Source organism: Neomonachus schauinslandi, chromosome 16, assembly GCF_002201575.2.
Source record: "Neomonachus schauinslandi chromosome 16, ASM220157v2, whole genome shotgun sequence".
NCBI lineage: Eukaryota > Metazoa > Chordata > Mammalia > Carnivora > Phocidae > Neomonachus > Neomonachus schauinslandi.
The window spans coordinates 58,879,415-58,898,062 of record NC_058418.1 but is presented as its reverse complement, the minus strand read 5'-3'; the positions used below and the strand labels follow the sequence as shown (position 1 = coordinate 58,898,062).

Sequence of the window (18,648 nt, the reverse complement as noted above, 5' to 3'; positions counted from 1 at the left end):
GTTGCTGTTCCTGGCTTGTTTTACTCTTGAAGATCTCAGAGCTCTCCTAGGAGGTAATACTGTGTTAGTCCGTTTTCTTCATGACACTGTGCTGTAGTCTCCCCTTTTCTTACTGGCAAGGCCAGTGTTCACTTGATTTATTTGCTCAGGTGGGAGGCTCCAGGAGGAGGCTGGGCACGGGGTTGGGGGGGCGGTGTGTGCTGCACCGAGAGGCCAAGAGAGGTGGGTCACTGGGGGAGAGTTTACGTCTTCTTTTTAGTGTGACAGGACATCCGTAGAGGATGCAAAATGCGTAACTTTGACAAGAGCTTAAGAATTGTGAGATTTCTGTTGAATTCCGTGTGAGAAGAAAAGTCTGTGAAAGACCCTTCAAGGTCTCAGTCCTGAAGCCTCATCTCCAGGGAGAGCGATGGGCCCACCAAGTGTTCTTTCCTTAACCTGGCCTTTCTGCATGCTGTTTTCCAGGAAAAATTACTGAGAACAGAAATTCCCATTTGGGTAAGTGCCGTAAAGGAAATCATCAGGTGTGAGCCCCTTTCATGGCCTTTTTCTCCCTTTATAACCCAAATCAGCCAAACACAGGTCTCAACACCTTTTTTGTTGTCTCGAGTTGAGTGAAATGAAGGAAGGTAGCCTAGAAGAAATGGTTGGTCCAAGTGGAGAGACTGAGATTGGACAAAGCACTGGGGTAGAAATACAGGAGCTAATTGTGCTCTCTCGTTTCAGAATGTGCACAGCCGTGCTCTGGGACGCGCCTCAGGGGACGTAACAGACGGTCTTCATCAGCATCAACTTTAAGCTATGGAATCGGTAAATATTTTATTGCACTGCCGCCGTTCATCACTTTGTTATTTTCACTGCTTTGTGAAAAGGGGTCAGAAGATAATGCTAGACCTCCACGTTGGCTCTCGTGGGCTTGACAGGGCTGGCTGAGTGTCGTGGGTGCCGTCCTGGGCGTCTGTTGGATGTGGGTGTGTCAGAGCAGTGGTGGTGAGCTGTGGGCGGCGTCCCAGGCTGTTCAACCTCTTTGTCTGATTGGCTCATCATCGAGGAGTCTGGAGACCACCAGGACCCAGTACTGACTACTTTGTTCTGTGCTCTGTGCACACAGAGAAGAGCTTTTCTGGTCTGAGAATTGTCCTCCTCTGGGGGAAGCAGCGGAGGCCCGGCTGTGCTCTGGTCCCGTGTCCTGTGTGTCTGGGCAGCTACTCGGGCGATTCCTGGGACTTTGGTTGGTGGGTAAGGAAGGGATCTTTTGCTAGCTTGCCTGATTGTGTGCGTCCTTCTGGGAATTACGGGCAGATTTTGTGAGGAGGGCCAGCTGCTTCCTTAAGGACCCTGGTCTCAGGCCTCAGCAAGCACCTGTTGCCCTAGGACAAAGTCCCCTCCTTGGGGGATGTGTCCGCACTGGCCGGCAGTTTATCTCCTCCGATAAGTACATTGATGACGGTACAAGAGAAAACTCTTGATTCATTTTAGTTTTTCGTACCTTGGCCAGGCATTTGTTTCAAAGCAGATAGTCCAGAGATGTATTATCCACTGTTTTGTTATTCCTAGCAAACATGAAAGCAGCCTCTCCTGCTGCTTCCTTGGTTGAGTGTCCTTAATCTGACAGAACCTGTCCTTTATCTCAGCCATCACAGAGTCAGGCCACTTGGAAGTTTCCTGGCGGTCTCTTTGGGAGTGACGATAAGGTTTGACGGAACAGGAATCGTAGATGTCTCTGACAGTCGGCCTCCAGTAGTCTTCTCTTAATCTGCGGGATGGTTAGTGGTTAGAAGGATGTGTTGGTGATGAGGTGGGGTAGTGGCAGGCTTTGTAGTGCCCTGGAAGTGCCCTCCAGCGTGGTTGTCCAGGGTGTTTGTATGGATTCAGCTTGGTTGTCTCAGGCAGTGGGGCGGCCATGGAGAGACTAGGTCCAGGAGAGAAGGACGCCGTGCGGTCAGAGGGGGAGCCAAACCCACTCCCACCAGGAGGCCGAGCTCTGTGTTTGTTTGGAAACTGTAATATTGGTCTTAGTCTATACTGAGGAAAAAGAAAATGCTGCCTAAAGTAGGTTCTTAGTAAGTATTTGGTGATTCAAAATAATGTATTTCCTGCTTAAAACAAGTTACTAGTGACTCTTTGCGGGCACATTCTTGGGTTGGCCCAGTTGGTCTGGTGGATTGAGAGCAATAGGTGCTGCATTAATCTTTAGAAGGTTTTCTAACATAGGAAGCACTTGCTTTTTTGACCATATCACAAAAATATCCCAAGGTATCTCATGCCATTTATCAGTTTTGTGAAATATAAATACTAGTCTTTTTAAAAATTGGGGCGCTTGGGTGGCTGAGTCGGTGAACCGTCTGCCTTCAGCTCAGGTCATGGTCCCAGGGTCCTGGGATCGAGCCCCCGCATCGGGCTCCCTGCTCGGCGGGAAGCCTGCTTCTCCCTCTCCCACTCCCCCTGCTTGTGTTCCCTCTCTCGCTGTGTCTTTCTGTCAAATAAATAAATAAAATCTTAAAAATAAAAAATAAAAAAATAGTGTTTGGATTGACTAAAGATAAAGGTTCTTACTAATGTGAGGTCTCCAGTGGCTCAGGTGTTTTAGTGGGGGGCGGGGCTGCAGCACTACGGGCAGCTAGCTTGCTGAGGTCTGCCCTCCAGGACGGCTCCTGGAATCAGAAGGCAGAATTTTACATTCAGTCATTCATGTATTTATTTATTTATATTTATTTATATTTTACTTATTTGAGAGAGAGAGTGAGAGCATGAGTGGGGGGCAGAGGCAGAGGGAGAAGCAGGTTTCCCGCTGAGCAGGGAGCCTGACGTGGGCTCCATCCCAGGACCCCGAGATAATGACCTGAGCCGAGAGGCAGACGCTTAACCAACTGAGCCACCCAGGCACCCCAAAACGCAGAATTTTAAAAATAGAATAATTGTATAGACTAACAGTTTTTCATTGTTAGTCACATCATTATTTTTAATTTTATATTTTGACTTCTTAAGGTCGAATATGAGCCATTTAGATCAGATTTGAGCCAGAGATGGGCTTGTTTAAGTCCCGTGAGTATTTAATCCCGTGCACTTGTCTCCGACTGAGCATCACTTAGGGGCCCAGTTTGGATGGATCCTGGGCTGGCCCTGCCCTGAGATGCTCCAGGCGTGGCTGCGGTACAGGGTCCACAACAGGCTGGGTGTGCTGGGCTGGCTGACCTAGCTCTTCTGACCTCGGGCCCCGCCCTGTGAAGGGGTAATGGTGACAGCCATCCTGAAGATTGCTTCCAAGATTCAGTGGCCCTGTTAATGGAGATAAGGCTCCAGGAAAATATAAGCTTTAAAATAATTAGGTGAATTTTTAACCTTTCTTTAGCATAAAACTCTAGTTTCAGTAACGGTGTGATTCTTGCTTTGTCAACATCTTGCTTGGTGGAGTGGAGGGTCCTGGCCTCTTGAGAGGAGGGCTGAGATGGACGTGGCTCTTGGCAGGTTAGCGTGTGAACACGAGAGTCAGCCCTGACCCCCGGTGGCATGGGCGTGTCACACTCATGATTGCTGGGAGACAGGAAGTTTGAATTATGTTTCTTTTTCTTTTCTTTCTTTTTTTTTTTTTTTTTAAAGGTTTTATTTATTCATTTGACAAAGGGGAGGGGAGAGAGAGAGCGAGAGCAAGCACAAGCAGGGGGAGCAGCAGAGGGAGAGGGAGAAGTAGGCTCCCCGCTGAGTAGGGAGCCCGATGCGGGGCTCGATCCTGGGACCCTGGGATCAAGACCTGAGCCGAAAGCAGGCGCTTCACTGACTGAGCCACCCGGGTGCACCCCTGAATTATGTTTCTAAAACATAAACAAAATAGTTTCTGAAAGTAGCATGTTGTAATGATAAAAGTAGTGTTTATATGAGCGGAGATGTAGATTTTAATGGTTTATACTTTTAGTTGAACACCTCTATTTAAAATAGACAAGTGATTGCCTTTTGACTTGCTAAAACATTGAACTTGCAAGGCATAGTCTCGGGGTCCCTGGATGTGACGCTGAGTGGGGTGCCCTGCGCAGGTGGTGCTTACTGTAGAGAGGGGTGTGTGGCTGGCCCTTGGCCCTGCGTCCCCAAGAGCGCAGGGACTGGAGGTCTTGCTAACAACAGAACCAGCTGTTGATGTGCTGGCAATTCCAGGGGTCCTACCTGAGCAGCAAGGTTGGAGGGTGCCCCTCCGGACCCCCACGTGTTTTGCCGTCTGGTATTCAAACAGAGAGCAACGTGCTCCCGGGCTCGTCTGGTAGGAGCAGCAGTCCTTCCTGGCCCAGCCGCCAGCCCCGTGCTCATTGGCCGTTAGAAGCAGTCTGTGAGCACAGCACGCGTGGCTGCCTCTTTACAGTTTATTCTTGTTCATTTTTTGTTAGTGGGAACCAGAGTTCTGAACATTGCATCCTAATGGCTGACGAGATGCTGCCTTGGAGACAAGTGAGCCCACCAGAATGTCACGTGGTGCTCAGGTGACCCATCTGGTTCCACGGTACGCCTATTTTATGTTAAACTCAGCCCTCTAACAGGATAGCAGAAGATGTTATGAAGTTAGATGGAAGTTGAGATTCAAGCTGAAAGATGCCCATTTAGTTGTGCCCAGATTTGATTAAAGAAACCTTACAAAGCTCTAGGGTATTTTGGCCTGCTAATACCATATTTTAAACCTTAGTGTTATAATTAAAACTTCCATTAACATAAAAACCGATTTTCGTTCTTTTGAAAAGTTTACTGTCTAGCTCACCTCCTCCCACACTGTCCCGCCCCCATGTTTCTTGGTGCCTTTGCGTTTTCGTGGGCATAGTGACTTACAGGGGATCCGTGGGCATGCTGGCCGCAGCTCGTGGGGAAGGAATGGAGACACAGTGTGGCCCCACCCAGAGCTTATAGGTGGGTCTCTCAGAGTGTTTGTGATTGGGTACACTGCAGCCTGAGCGGCTGGCTTCGGGCTGGGATTGCAGAGCCAGTCTTTGGGCTGGAGTCCCACAGAGACAGCCGGGTGGGGGGACCCCCCCGGGCAGAGGAAGGTTTGCCCTTGAGCCGGGGGGTGGGGGGGGGGGGGGTGGTGGCGGTAGCCAGAGAATATTTTGAGTGGTTTTTATAGGAAAAGCTATGATCAGGTGCATAGGCTCACGTAACCTCCTTAAACTAAAACCTCACTTAAAAAAAAAAAAAGAAAACAAACAACTATGTTTGGGGCTGGCTCTCTGGCATTCTTCACTTGGGACTGCTGTTCTGGGTTTCTGCTCAGAGTCTTTTCTTGGAACTACCTTACCAGAGGCCGGTTGGGGCATCTGTGTCCCCTACCCGTAGGAAAAATCACATTGAAGAATGCCTGCTGATTTGCATCTTCCAGGAACTCTTGAGGCCTATGAGGGGCACATACCTTCATGTTATGTTCTCTTCCCCCTCTACAAAACCCAAGAAAATAGGTAGCATTTTCCACGTTTTTAGTCTTATGATTCTAGGTCTCCTTTGAGGAGGGCCTCAGGTAGTAGAGTTTTCAAGGTTCCCTAGCTGATCGGTGGCAGAGTGAGTGTTGGAGTCTCAGGGTCCTTACATAAATACAAGACATAGTCATGTTAGCACTTGACTTCAGGGAGGATGGAAGGAGGGTGGTGGGAAGCCCAGTGAAGGGAGGAGGCTGTGCGGGTTTGCTGTAGCGGCTGGCATTCCCTGGGGCCCTCTCTTAGATTTGTCCTACGATCGTGCCCCAGGCACATCTGCTCCTCTTTAATAGAGGAGTGAGGTCTTCCCCCAGCACCTGTTGCCCCCAAGGCTTTGCTCCTGGGCAGACGTGATGTGCTTAAAATGGGCCAGGGCTAGAGGGAGGCTCTGGGAAAGAATCAGCAAAACCTCTGTCCAGGGTGAGGCCCATTTCTAAAGGCCTTCTGCCTGTCGTCCTTTTCCTTCTGTGTTGCCCAGGGAGCTCGCTACCGGACCTGGCCTTCTCTGCCTCGTCAGGCCCCTTACCAACAGGGTTGGCACTTCACACACCTTTCCCCCTTGCCTCCATTTATGTGGCAGTCTGGCTGGCTGTCGGCAGTGGCTTGTTTCATTGACATAACGCAGTGGTGTCCTGAGGGCCGTAGCCTCGTCCTGGGAGCCTGCTGCCGTGGAGGACGAGCGTACAGGCCTGCGCCGCTTGGTGCCAGGATGAGGGTTCCTGGCTGCTCAGTCAGGCACAGGTGGTCTGCTGGCTGGCTGTGTGCACCCAGTGCTCTTGCCAGAACCACGGCCTCACAGGCGTGCGGCTGTGGCCTGGGGCACTTCAGGGGAGCAGCACCACCATGCTGCGTCTGTAGCTGCGGAAGGACACCCGTGATTCCCCACACACTGGGAATGAGGTCCTGCTCCTGACCTAGTGCTTGATCCGTCTGGCCTTTTTTTTTTTTTTAAAGTTAAGTGGAAGCTGGAGTTTTATTGTATGAGCAAAGGAGTTAATTTCTTTGCTCTCCCTGTGCTGTGGTGGTCCTGGCACTGATGAGGTGGGGTTGGGGCAGGGGGCGGCACGTTGCAGTGGTCGGTCCTGCTGGGCTTACTGAACGTCGTCCCTGCCCATCCTCCCCGTCCACTCTCTGTGCTCCCTTCCCTTCAGTGTCTCTGGGCTGCCGTCGTGGTGGCCTGGCCTGTCTGTAGCCCTCACGTCACGCTCCCTCACCTCTCCTCCTCGTGCTCTCCACTGCTGTCTATGCGTCTTCCTCTGGGCAGTGGCACACTTGGGCAGGGCACAGCCTGGGGAGGGGGCATGGCTTTGTTCGATGTCGTGGGTTGTGCTTGGTGAGCTCAGGGCCGACACTCGGGCCTATCTTCTTGAAGGGCGTCTTTCTCCTGATAGTTTGATGTGGGCACGTGCTGCATCTAGCCAGCTCCATGTCTGCTCCCCTGCCTTGAGCTCTGCTTGTCCTCTCTGTCCCCCGAGGTCCTGAGCACAGGGATGCGTCTGTCTCTCTCACCACAGCTGTCCTTTTCCCATGGCTCATGTTGGTGTCTTCACCCCTCACGCCCTTCTGTTTCTCCTCCAGGACTGCTTGTAAGTTCTTTGGCTGGTTTGGATGGTTTGTAGCTGGGTTCCTTCTCCCCAACTTGGTGAGTGCTGGGGACGTGGTCCCTGCCTTTCTGTGAGGCCTGGGGACAGTTCTGTGCTCTGGCCACAGTGTGGGTATAAAATGTGTTTGCCTGGAGGCCATCCTGCATGTGCTGTCGTCCAGAGTAACTGGGTCTTCAAGGGCCTCCGACTCACAGCACTAACCCCTTGCTGTGTGTTTATCATTAAGAAACAGAAAACAAAGTGCATACCTGGATTTAGGACCCCGGCGATTTTCTGGTTGAAGGTTTGCTAGAGGCCAGTTGAGATTCACTGTAATGCATCTCGTACGTAGGGGAGAGCTGGAAGGACATGGGAGGACTCTGAGCCCTAAGGGCCTGGGGTGTCCGGGAGGGTTCTCAGGACACTTTGGAAATCCAGGAGCATGTTTCCTGATGAGGAACCGAAAGGACACACCTTGCCTTCAACGTAATCACATCTGTCCTCAGGAAGCGTGCTCGGCAAGTCACTGCTTGAGGTAGGCTCTGTCAGTAGCTGTTTTGCAAATGTGCGCTCTCCTCGTTATTACCCAAGTAGGGCATCTATTATAAGCTAGTGAAAATTATTTGAGGGCACAGATTCTGGGGGGAAATCTGCTCTGAGATTCATTTAGAAATAACCTTGGGGACTGGGTGCCTGTTTGGCTCAGTTGGTAGAAGACGCAACTCATTATCTTGGGGTTGTGAGTTGGAGCCCCTTGTCAGGTGTAGAGATTACTTAAAATCTTTTTTTTTTAATTTTTTAAAGATTTTATTTATGTATTTCTCAGAGAGAGACACAGCGGGAGAGGGAACACAAGCGGGGGGAGTGGGAGAGGGAGAAGCAGGCTTCCCGCCGAGGAGAGAGACTGATGTGGGGCTCGATCCCAGGACCCTGGGATCATGACCTGAGCTGAAGGCAGACGCTTAACGACTGAGCCACCCAGGTGCCCCGTATTTTATTTTTGTAAAGATTTTATTTATTTATTTCACATAGAGAGACACAATGAGAGAGGGAACACAAGCGGGGAGTGGGAGAGGGAGAAGCAGGCTTCCCGGGGAGCAGGAAGCCCGATGCGGGGCTCGATCCCAGGACCCCGGGACCACAACCTGAGCCGAAGGCAGACGCTTAACAACTGAGCCACCCAGGCGCCCCCAAATCTTTTTTTTTTTTTTAATAATTTATTAGAGTGAATAGTATGATTCTTTAAAAAAAATTTTTTTTGAGAGTGTGCACATGCAGGTGCTAGCGGGGGGAGGGGCAGAGGGTGAGGGAGAGCGTGTCAAGCAGACTCCACGCTGAACGAGGAGCCCAGCGTGTGCAACTCAGTCTTAACGATCCTGAGATCAGGACCTGAGCCGAAAGCAAGAGTCAGATGCTTAACTGATGGCACCACCCAGGCGCCCCTTAAAATCTTGAAAGAGAGAGAGAGATCTTAAAGAAAAGAGAGTGCTGTGAGGACACTGAAGGAGAGATGTTTTGCTGTGTCTTCCTTCCTGCTTTGCCCGGGTGTCACCTGGCTGTCAGGTGGGTGATGTGCAGGGAGCCTGCGGTCGTGGCCTTGGGCCTGCTCTTGACCATGACCCAGGTGCCTTGTGGGGAGAAGAAACCATTAGATGCTTCTTTTCAGAAGTCTGATTTCAGTTTAATTTAAAACAACATGTTGCGTTTCTGGTGGTCTGAGCTGAGTCCTCTCCTGCTTGCTGATGAGCTCACGGTGCCCACAATAGAGAAAAGAATGCCGACCAGAGCTCAGCAGTGTATTTACACGGCGCGAACAGGTTGAAAACCGGATCTCTGTTGAGACCCGTGGCGCTGTGGGCTCTCCGAGCAGCCCTGTGGGGTTGGGGGTAGGGGAGCACAGCCTCAGCCTCTGTGCTCCTGGAGCAGGTGACGCTCAGAGCATCTCCCGCTCGGGGTTCAGGGCAGCGACCACGGCTGTGTCCTCTCCTGGGCAGAGCTGCATCTGCCTCAGGACTGAGTGTGGCCTCCTGTTTGCCTCAGACCCCTTAATGCCATGTGCTTGGGGGTCCTAGCAGGGCGGGGTGAGCTGCTGTGGCTCTTTGTCCTCCACAGGAATTACAGCAGGTCCCTGCCTTTGAGGGTGTGCAGGGCGGGCAGCGTCTTCCTGCCTTGGGCCCCCTTCCTGTAGTCCATCTTCTGCGGGCCTACAGGTATCTCAGGTGTGGGTGTTCGTAGAGGCATTTGCCGCCAAGTCAGCTGGAGCACCACGTGCCCACAGGAGTGTGCTGACCGCTGCCTTGCCAGAGGGCTCCTTTTCTCAGGTGAGCCTGTTCCCCGCGGGTCCCGCTAGCCCTCAGGGAGGCCGGGCTGGCCGCTCGCCCGGCTGACTCCCAGAGCTGCTCCTCGCTTTGGATCCTGTGGAGGGGGGGTGAGTCCGCAGCGCGGTGCCGTCACACAGCTGGGCCCCGCGGCGTGCCCTTCCTGGAGGCTGGCGGCGTCTGTGTGCGGGCACTTGGCACTGTTGTTTGGGGAAGTCGTGGTGGTGTTCTTTTTTAACCTACAAAATTTTATTAAAGAAAAGCTGGACAACTTTTACAACTTGAAATCAAGAAAAAAATGAGATGAATCCATCTCTTAATAAGGAGAGAAGATAATTTGGACAAACCACATCATTTTGATGGGAAAGTACTTCTTAAGCCACCACCAGCTGCTAAATCCTGGGCAAACATTTGTTACGTTCAGCCTCAGTGTGGTGTACAACAGCGGGGTTTTGGCTTTTCCCGAGGTGTCTCCCCCATGCAGCACAGACCTTCCGGGAAACGAGGCCGTGCTCGACGTGGTCTTAGACTTGGTAGGGACAGACCGGCTCTGCATTCTTGTGGGGTCAGCCTGAGACCAGCGAGTGACAGGGCCACACGGTGATGGTTGGAGAGTATCTCTGTGGCTGGTTTGAGCTGGCAGGCGGTGGGTGTTTCACAGTGGTCCTAAAGCAGGAGGGCTGCGGAGTCTTCCTGTCAGCGGGGCTTTCTGGGAAGTGTTTCACCTGAAGCGTGGAGGGAGCATTTCACACTGTGTAGCTCCTAGCACTGCTGCATGTGCTAATGTAGACGTGCTGCTGAGGTCACTCGCTGCCGCGTCTGCGTGCCCAGGCAGGGCCCCGGCAGAGACACTCAGCTCGGGGAGGCCGTGGGGGTGCTGCTGTGCTTTACACCGCGGGTCGGGAGCATGGGAGGACGTGGCGTCTCTGCTTTGTGCCTCCAGCCTGCCCCCTCCCCCCAAAGTGTCCCCGTGTGTAGAGGCCCGAGTCACCTTCCTGTGCTAGTGCTTGGGGCCTTCACAGTTTGCCAAATCTGTTTGCTCCAAAGTGGTGTAAATTTAAAACAAACCAAAAGCAACTTTGGGTTGTTTCTGGGGGCTTGGGGGTGGACAGGGACTGGGGCAGGGATGGGATTTGGGGTGAGCAGGGGACAAGCTCTCTCCTGCCTCCACATTCCTCAGGCGTCTGCCCAGTGGTTTTAAGAGGCGTCCACCTCAGGAAACTGTCCCTGTGACGCTGAAACCCACCCAGGGAGAAGGACAGCCCCAGGCTGTAGTCTCTCTGGGGCCTCTGAGGGGGCACCTCCTGGTCCAGAGACATGTGAGGCCCTTGCCCGAACCCCTTGGGAAGCGCACTTGAGTGTGTCCAGCCACTGTGTCTGAGCTCACGCCACTTCGCTTTTCTTTCAGAGAGTAGACTCGAGATTCTTCACCTGGGTTAAGAACACTTAAGAGTTCACTATTTCAAGATGTCACCAAGTTCTCCAAAAACAATTTAATTTTATTCATTTGCTGAACACATAGAGTGTCCTGTGGTCCTTTCTGATCATTTTTGGGTGTCAGTTCTGCAACAGGATTGCTGCTCAGGTCCTCTGATGCCAAATCCTACCTGGCAGAGTGCACGTCCCAGGAAGAGGGACCACGGGCACTTGGGGTGACTTGGAACCATTCAGTTCACCACATGCTGCAGGCCCCCCCCCACCCCGCCCCACCGGTCATGGAGACCTTCATTTCCTCGTCTGTAAATTAGAGGTCACCTGCATTACATGATTCTGGATCCATCCTCCCTCCCTCCCTCCCTCCCTTCTTTCCTTTTCCTTTTTTTTTTAAAGGAGAGGGAGAAGCAGGCCCCCACGCCGTGTGGGACTTGATTCCAGGACCCTGAGATGATGACCTGAGCTGAAGGCAGACGCTTAATGGACTGAGCCACCCAGGCGCCCCTGGGGTGTATTTTTCTTTTGAAACCTCCCAAATCTATATAATCTTTCATCTTGACATTCAGAGAGTGATACTGGGTTGGGGTTTACAAAAGGACACTGTAAAATTTAAAATAGGATTTTATTCTTGCCACACAAAAAGAACATGCCGCAGCCAGACAACGCAAATGGGCCTGTTGTGTCCCTGACCCATAGCCAACAGGGGATGCTCTGCTGGTCTTCACATACCTCAGTCAGAGGGGACTACATTTCCTGTTTCTGTAGAAGGAGCAAGGACTGCAGAAAGGTCCAGCACGTGGGGTTGGTCATACTGCTTTGGTTAAAGTAAACAAAGAAAATGTGTAGTTGGAATAGGGAAGAGTACTTGAATAGTTTTTGACTTAATTTTGGAGATTTTCTTTATATATAAACACCCAGACTGCACAAAGGGTGAAGGTCAGTGGCAGCGCGGAGCCCCTGTGGGGCAGGAGGGCTGCTCCTCAGTGGCCACGTTCAGGCCCCTGGTCTTTCCCTGGTGTTTGGTTTTGCAGCATGGTGTGTTGGTGACTTGGTGAGCTTTGGTTTGCCGAGTTATTCAGATCATCCACATGCTGACTTCCTGCATCTTGCTGGGTGTTTCTGCAGCCACACCTCTCAGGGGAGCCTTAATGCTCTCAGAAGCTATCTGCTCGTGGTGGGGAGTTTGCCAAAATTCTGATATTTGACCAATACAAGAAGCTTTGCATTGGCAATAAATTGGCTTAGGTGTTTCCCTTATAATGGCAGTCTTGTTTTGTTATTTTCCAGAAATGATCTGCAAGATCCCACGCCAGAATAACAAGAGTTTGTGAATCAGTCACTGTTTCCCATAAAAGCGATGTCCCCTGGAACAGTGCTTGTACTCAAGACAGCTGTTTGGTGTACAGAAGAGATGCTTCACGCACACTTCTCAGTTTGTCACATAGGCTATGAAAAAGACAAGCACGGAGACTTGGGATTTAATGAAATTAGTAATTACTGCTTTATCATGGAGGCTCTCAAGCAAATTTAGACCATCACCTTTGCATCATCAGTGCAGGTACTACCCCAGCTAAAAAGGCAGTGTTATAATGGGAAACATTTTGAAAGGGTTGCAGGGATCTCCAAGGGTTTGGACCCCATTTTTGAAACAGCTGTATGTAGCTGTTCAGTCTGTGTGAAAAAATGTAGCTGAACAAACCAAGTCACCCTAAGTGTTTATCCATAACTAGAAATTTCACGGCCTTAGGAGAATCTGATCGTGTCCGGTATCTCCCTGCAGTACACACAGTAGTGTGCATTTTCAGGGGGCTCCTGATTCAGTGGACCCTGGGCAGTGAACCTCTCCCGAAGTTCTTGTGGAAATGTAAAGCTCTGCCCCCTCAAAATGAGGACGTGTATCTGTCCTTGGGTGCGTGCTCGTGGGTTCAGCATGCATCCTCAGCTGTGTTTTCCCTTCCTCTGACTCGGTCTTCTCTCTCGAGCCAGAGTTACGGATGAGCGCTGCGGTGGCAGGCTGGGGCTCACACACGCTCCTCGCATGGCTCTTCCTGCCTCAGAACCGACCCTGCACCTCCTGTCGTACATGGATTCTCTCACATTATTTAAGTCATGTTGCTTACTCTCTGTTCACTTTATTTAATCTTACCTTTTAGTCAGCCTGGTCACTGGATTTAAAAATTTGAGAGAAAACCAAGCGGCTTCCGTGCTGAGCATGGAGCCCGATGGCGGCACTCGAGATTATGACCAGAGCCGAAGGTAGATGAGTCAGATGCTTACTGACTCAGCCACCCTGGGGGCCCCAGCAACCCCCCCCCCTTTTTTAAAGATTTTTATTTATTTATTTTTTTATAAAGATTTTATGTATTTGACAGAGAGAGAGACAGCGAGAGAGGGAACACAAGCAGGGGGAGTGGGAGAGGGAGAAGCAGGCTTCCCGCCGAGCAGGGAGCCCGACGTGGGACTCGATCCCAGGACCCTGGGATCATGACCTGAGCCGAAGGCAGACGCTTAACGACTGAGCCACCCAGGCGCCCCCATCTTTTAATTTCTTTAAAAAATCAAATCTGCCTGGGACTCCTAGGTGGCTCAGTCGTTAGGCGTCTGCCTTCAACTCAGGTCATGGTCCCGGGGTCCTGGGATCGAGCCCCGCGTCGGGCTCCCTGCTCGGCGGGAAGCCTGCTTCTCCCTCTCCCACTCCCCCTGCTTGTGTTCCCTCTCTCGCTGTCTCTCTCTCTGTCAAATAAATAAATCTTAAAAAAAAAAAAAAAAATCAAATCTGCCTGCTGAAGATTACTGTGTTATGTTAGGGTGCTTCTGTTGGTTTGCTCTGCTCATAAACAAATCTCCCTTTTTTCCTGCCTCTTCTCCGTGTGTGTGTATGTATGTCTGTGTACGTGCACATGTGCACGCAAGCACATGCACACATATATACACACATGTGGGGGACTCCAGGCCTCCACTTCCTGTCCTAAATGGCCTCCCAAACCCTGCACAACCCTTACAATGGTCCCTTTTCCCATGGGCTCCTCAAATCCATCATGCCCAAACCACAGCTTCTCCAACCATCCCCTTCTTTCTGTCTCCTGTCTCTGTGGGGACGACTGTCCTTCTAGTCACCACGCCTCCAGGATCTGGTTGCTCTGCTTCCCAAGCCCACATTCTGTGGGGCGTTCCCTCGGTCCCAGAGCAGCCAAGGAGACAGCCTCGTGCTGCCTCCCTGGGATTCCTGACCCACAGTCCCCTTCTAACACATGCTTCTGTTCACCACCTATCAGGATGCCCGACGTTCAACAAGCATTCCAGGTACGCCATTACTCTTGACCCGGAAACCCAGTCGAGTTTCACATGGCATCTTGCACCAACAGGTGTTATTTACTCAATAGAAAGAAATATGTCAGACAGTGAGAATTACCATTTTTATTTGGAATTTAGAGATTTTATTGGAATTTATCAATTTAGAAAAAAATTGATGCCAAAAAAGAATCACAAAGACAGTTCTTTAATAGGGATTGATGTAATTCTGAAGGCTACAAATAAGGAAAGCTCACACTGCCATTTGTCAAAAATGGAAGTGGGTCCTGACCAACAGTTTTGATGATGTATATCCAGCAATGCAAGTGACTCCCAGGGATGCTCCTCTGTGGCCCCTTTTGTGCCGTCCTGATGCAGAGCACTCAGCAGCCTTGCGCACAATCTAGTGCAGAGGTGAGCAGCTCAGGGGTCCTTGCTGGTCCACCCACAATGTGCCCCATGCTAAGACTGTAACCCCAACTGGGCTTCCAGGTCACGGAAAACAAAGGGCCTCAACCCCATCAAGCATGCCCTGCCACTCTCAACAACCAACACACTCATCCTAACACAAAAAAAGCCTCTGACAGATAAGAAAGAGTGTTTTCCCCTCCTCATCTCAATAAAACCTGAAAGAGATCACTTCCTATATGGGAATTACATTTGAAAGATACCTACAGGATTTTACAGCATAGATCATAATTACTGGCCTAAAGAATTAAAAACAAAAGGCTGCTGGGGCGCCTGGGTGGCTCAGTCACTCCCCCTCCTTCTGTTTCCTCTCTCGCTGTGTCTCTCTCTGTCAAATAAATAAATAAAATCTTAAAAAAAAAAAGAAAAAATGTATAAGAGTAATCTCTCCCGCCGTAGTAGATTCTCTGAACGGATAATGTGTGGGTATTCTGGGTCATTTTCCTATTTTGGGAAATGAGGTCCCTGTGTTCTAATCTGTACATTATTACATATTTAAACCTCCTAGTAAGTGTAGGTTGTATAGTCTTCATGTTATTTTTTCCTATGCAATTTTAAGGCTTTAAAATGGTCTCAAGAGGCAATAGCAATGATGTGTTTTAGACTGAAACCCGCTTAGAAGAACCCAAGAAGTCAGGCTTAATTTCCAAATATTTGTGGTGAGGCTTTAGTCTGAAGCCCAATTTAGTAGTTGTTTTTGTTTGTTTCAACTCGAAACAGGCCTTTCTTCTTTGTTAGCCACGCTTCCCCACCTCCTATGAAGAGGACTTCCTTCGTTCGGGGGGGGCATAAGGGATGAGACCCACAACAACAGAACAAGTGAACACGAAGAATGTAAGGCTTTCCTGGGCTTTCCTGGGATGCTGTAGCAGAGCCGAGTGAACTTAAACCCTAGCCACACAGCTCTGTACCGGGCTACTTCAGACCTCTGGGGACGTCCCTTTGCTAATTCAGCTGACACGTTTATGTGTCACCATGAACACTTTTTAGTTTTTCCCAGGCCTGTATGGATTAAGTTACATTCTTACTCCTCTTTCCCCCACTCCTGCTCCCCGATTCCCGTTTCAGTGGAGTGGACAAGGATAGGGTAGCAGGGGAAGTTCTGGAGTGGATGTGGGTGCTTTGAGATCATTGTCTAACAGTTATTCAGAGTTGATAACTGAAGCATCTTACTTGGTTTTAAGCTTTATCAGTTCTGGGGTGGTGGAGGAAGGAGTAAATTGGTATCAAAGTGCCTTTGCTAAATGGCATGGTGGAGGGTCAGTCGTTTATTTCAGATGCTAGGAAAGGTCACCAGTGGGTGATTAGATACAGGTTCACTCTGGAGTGTTTTCTTGCTTAGATAATGGAATTGGTTAAAAGCTGTTTCCAGTGGAGGGGCGCCTGGGTTGCTCAGTCATTAAGCGTCTGCCTTCGGCTCAGGACATGATCCCAGGGTCCTGGGTTCGAGCCCCTCATCGGGCTCCCTGCTCGGCGGGAAGCCTGCTTCTCCCTCTCCCTCTCCCACTCCCCCTGCTTGTGTTCCTGTTTTCGCTATCTCTCTCTGTGTCAAGTAAATAAATAAAATCTTAAAAAAAAAAAAAAAAGCTGTTTCCAGTGGATCCTCCTCCTCCCCCCAAAACTTAGTGTTCAGAAAAAAAGCAGCCTTTGGGGGGGTTGTTCTGGTCCAGGAGTTCGGCATTAAGCAGTGCAGGCCCCGGGCATGAGGCTGTTGATGAGCTTGTGGGTGGTGTTGGGTCACCTCTGATAGCCTGTCCTCTAGGACTTAGATGCAGCGAGGTTCTACGGTCCAGTCAGGGTAGCCTGCAAGACAGATACTCAGTGAATGTTCCTGAATGAGGGACCGTGCTCTGCCCTGAGAAATCTCAGCTTGGGCCTCACTGCTTTCCTTTTGTTTAGAAAACAGACCAAGAGGCCCATCCTGAAGTTCTCAGAAAAGAAACAAACGTTCTTTTTTTCCCTTTTCCACCTGTTGTATAAAATGCAATAAAACATGCAGAAGCGGGGGGGTGGGGGTGGGAATTCAGTTTAAACACCACCATCCAGGTAATGAGTCTTTTTTTTTTTTAATTCTTATGTTAATCCCCATACATTACATCATTAGTTTTAGATGAAGTGTTCCATGATTCATTGTTTGTGCATAACACCCAGTGCTCCATGCAGAATGTGCCCTCCTCAGTACCCACCACCAGGCTAACCCATCCTCCCACCCCCCTCCCCTCTAGAACCCTGTTTGTTTTTCAGAGTCCATCGTCTCTCATGGTTCGTCTACCCCTCCGATTTCCCCCGCTTCATTCTTCCCCTCCCGCTACCTTCTTCTTCTTCTTTTTTTTTCTTAACATATATTGCATTATTTGTTTCAGAGGTACAGATCTGAGATTCAACAGTCTTGCACAATGCACAGCGCTTACCAGAGCACATACCGTCCCCAGTGTCTATCACCCAGTCACCCCATCCCTGCCACCCCACCCCCCACTCCACCAACCCTCAGTTTGTTTCCTGACATTAAGAATTCCTTCTATCAGTGAGGTCATATGATACATGTCTTTCTCTGATTGACTTATTTCACTCAACATAATACCCTCCAGTTCCATCCACGTCGTTGCAAATGGCAAGATCTCATTCCTTTTGATGGCTGCATAATATTCCATGTATATATATCAGGTAATGAGTCTTATTACTATCCTTTAGAGGTGGGCAGTCATGTTCCTTACTGATTTTCTGTGTATTTGTCCTATTAGTTATTCAGAAGAGGGTCTTGAAGTCTCTGATGATTGTGGTTTTGTGTATTTCTCCATGGAGTTCTATCGGTTTTTACTTTATTTTGAAGCTCAGTTATTAGAGGCTGTTACGTCCCCTTGATGAATCTGCCTCTTCATCATTATGAAATGACCTTATCTCTGATGATGGTCTTGGCTCTGCAATCCAGTTTGTCTGATATTAAAACAGCTACTCTCTCTTTTGACTAGTATTAGCATGCATCCTTTCCCATGTTTTTAAGTTTAAACTATTTGTCTTTATATTTAAAGAGGGTTTCTTGTAGGCAGCCTTAATAGGAGTTGGGTATTGCCTTTTAAAGAAATCCAGCTGGGGCTCCTGGGTGGCTCAGTTGGTTAAGCATCGGACTCTCGGTTTTGGCTCAGGTTGTGATCTCAGGGTCGTGGGCTTGAGTGCCATGTTGGGCTCTGCGCTTAGTGGGGAGTCTGCTTCTCTTACTCTCCCTCTGCCCCTCCCCCCTCTCTTTTTCTAAAATAAATTTAAAAAAATCCAATTGGCAATCTTTTCCTGTTTTTTTTTATTTAGACAGATTTTCCCTATTTATTTAATTTTAATTCCAGTACAGTTATGTACAGTGTTATATTAGTTTCAGGTATAGAATATAGTGATTCAGTTGTATACATTATTCAGTGCTCATCACGACAGGTGCTCTCCTTCATCCCCCTCATCTGTTTCCCCCACCTCCCCTCTGGTGACCATCAGGGTGTTGAGAGTCTGTTTCTTGGTTTGCCTCTTTTTTACCCCCTTTGTTTTCTTAAATTCCACCTGTGAGTGAGATCATACGGTGTTTGTCTTTCTCTGACCGACTTATTTCACTTAGCGTAATACCCTCTAGCTCCATTCATGTTGAAAGTCCCAATACTTTTGACCTCTGGTGGTCTTGGTCGGGTCCTGGGGTAACTACACTTTGTCTTTCAGCCTGACATTCATGAGGGAAGTTGGCATAGCACTGTCCAGCAAAGACATCTAAGGGTGATTCAAAATTTCTCGATTTGTGTTGTTTCAATGGTGATGGCCTCTGAAGAAGGGCACTTTGGATATATTTGCTACTTCTCTTCTGAACTTAACAAGTTCCATCTTTTAAAGCCAACTTTCACATGCCTTTCCTTCTTATTTTAAGAATTAAAAAAAAAAATGGTGGGGGGCACCTGAGTGGCTCATTTGGTTGAGCGGCTGCCTTTGGCTTGGGTCCTGATCCCAGGGTCCTGGGATCAAGTCCCGCATTGGGCTCCCTGCTCCTCGGGAAGCCTGCTTCTCCCTCTCATTCTCCCTCTGTGCTCTCCCTCTCTCTCTCTCTCTCTCTCTCTCTCTCTCTCTCTCTCTCTCTCTCTC

The 18,648-nt window shown here is 49.7% G+C and overlaps 1 protein-coding gene across 1 annotated transcript in view; it reads left to right on the top strand.

Annotated features, from left to right (window-relative positions):
* The first annotated feature begins 759 nt into the window (after positions 1–759).
* The window catches only part of ANKRD11 (ankyrin repeat domain 11), a 114,061-nt gene continuing 96,172 nt past the window's right edge, over positions 760–18,648 (top strand). The window contains 1 exon segment of the mRNA XM_021705665.2: positions 760–810. The gene's annotated coding sequence lies outside the window, so the exon portion shown is untranslated.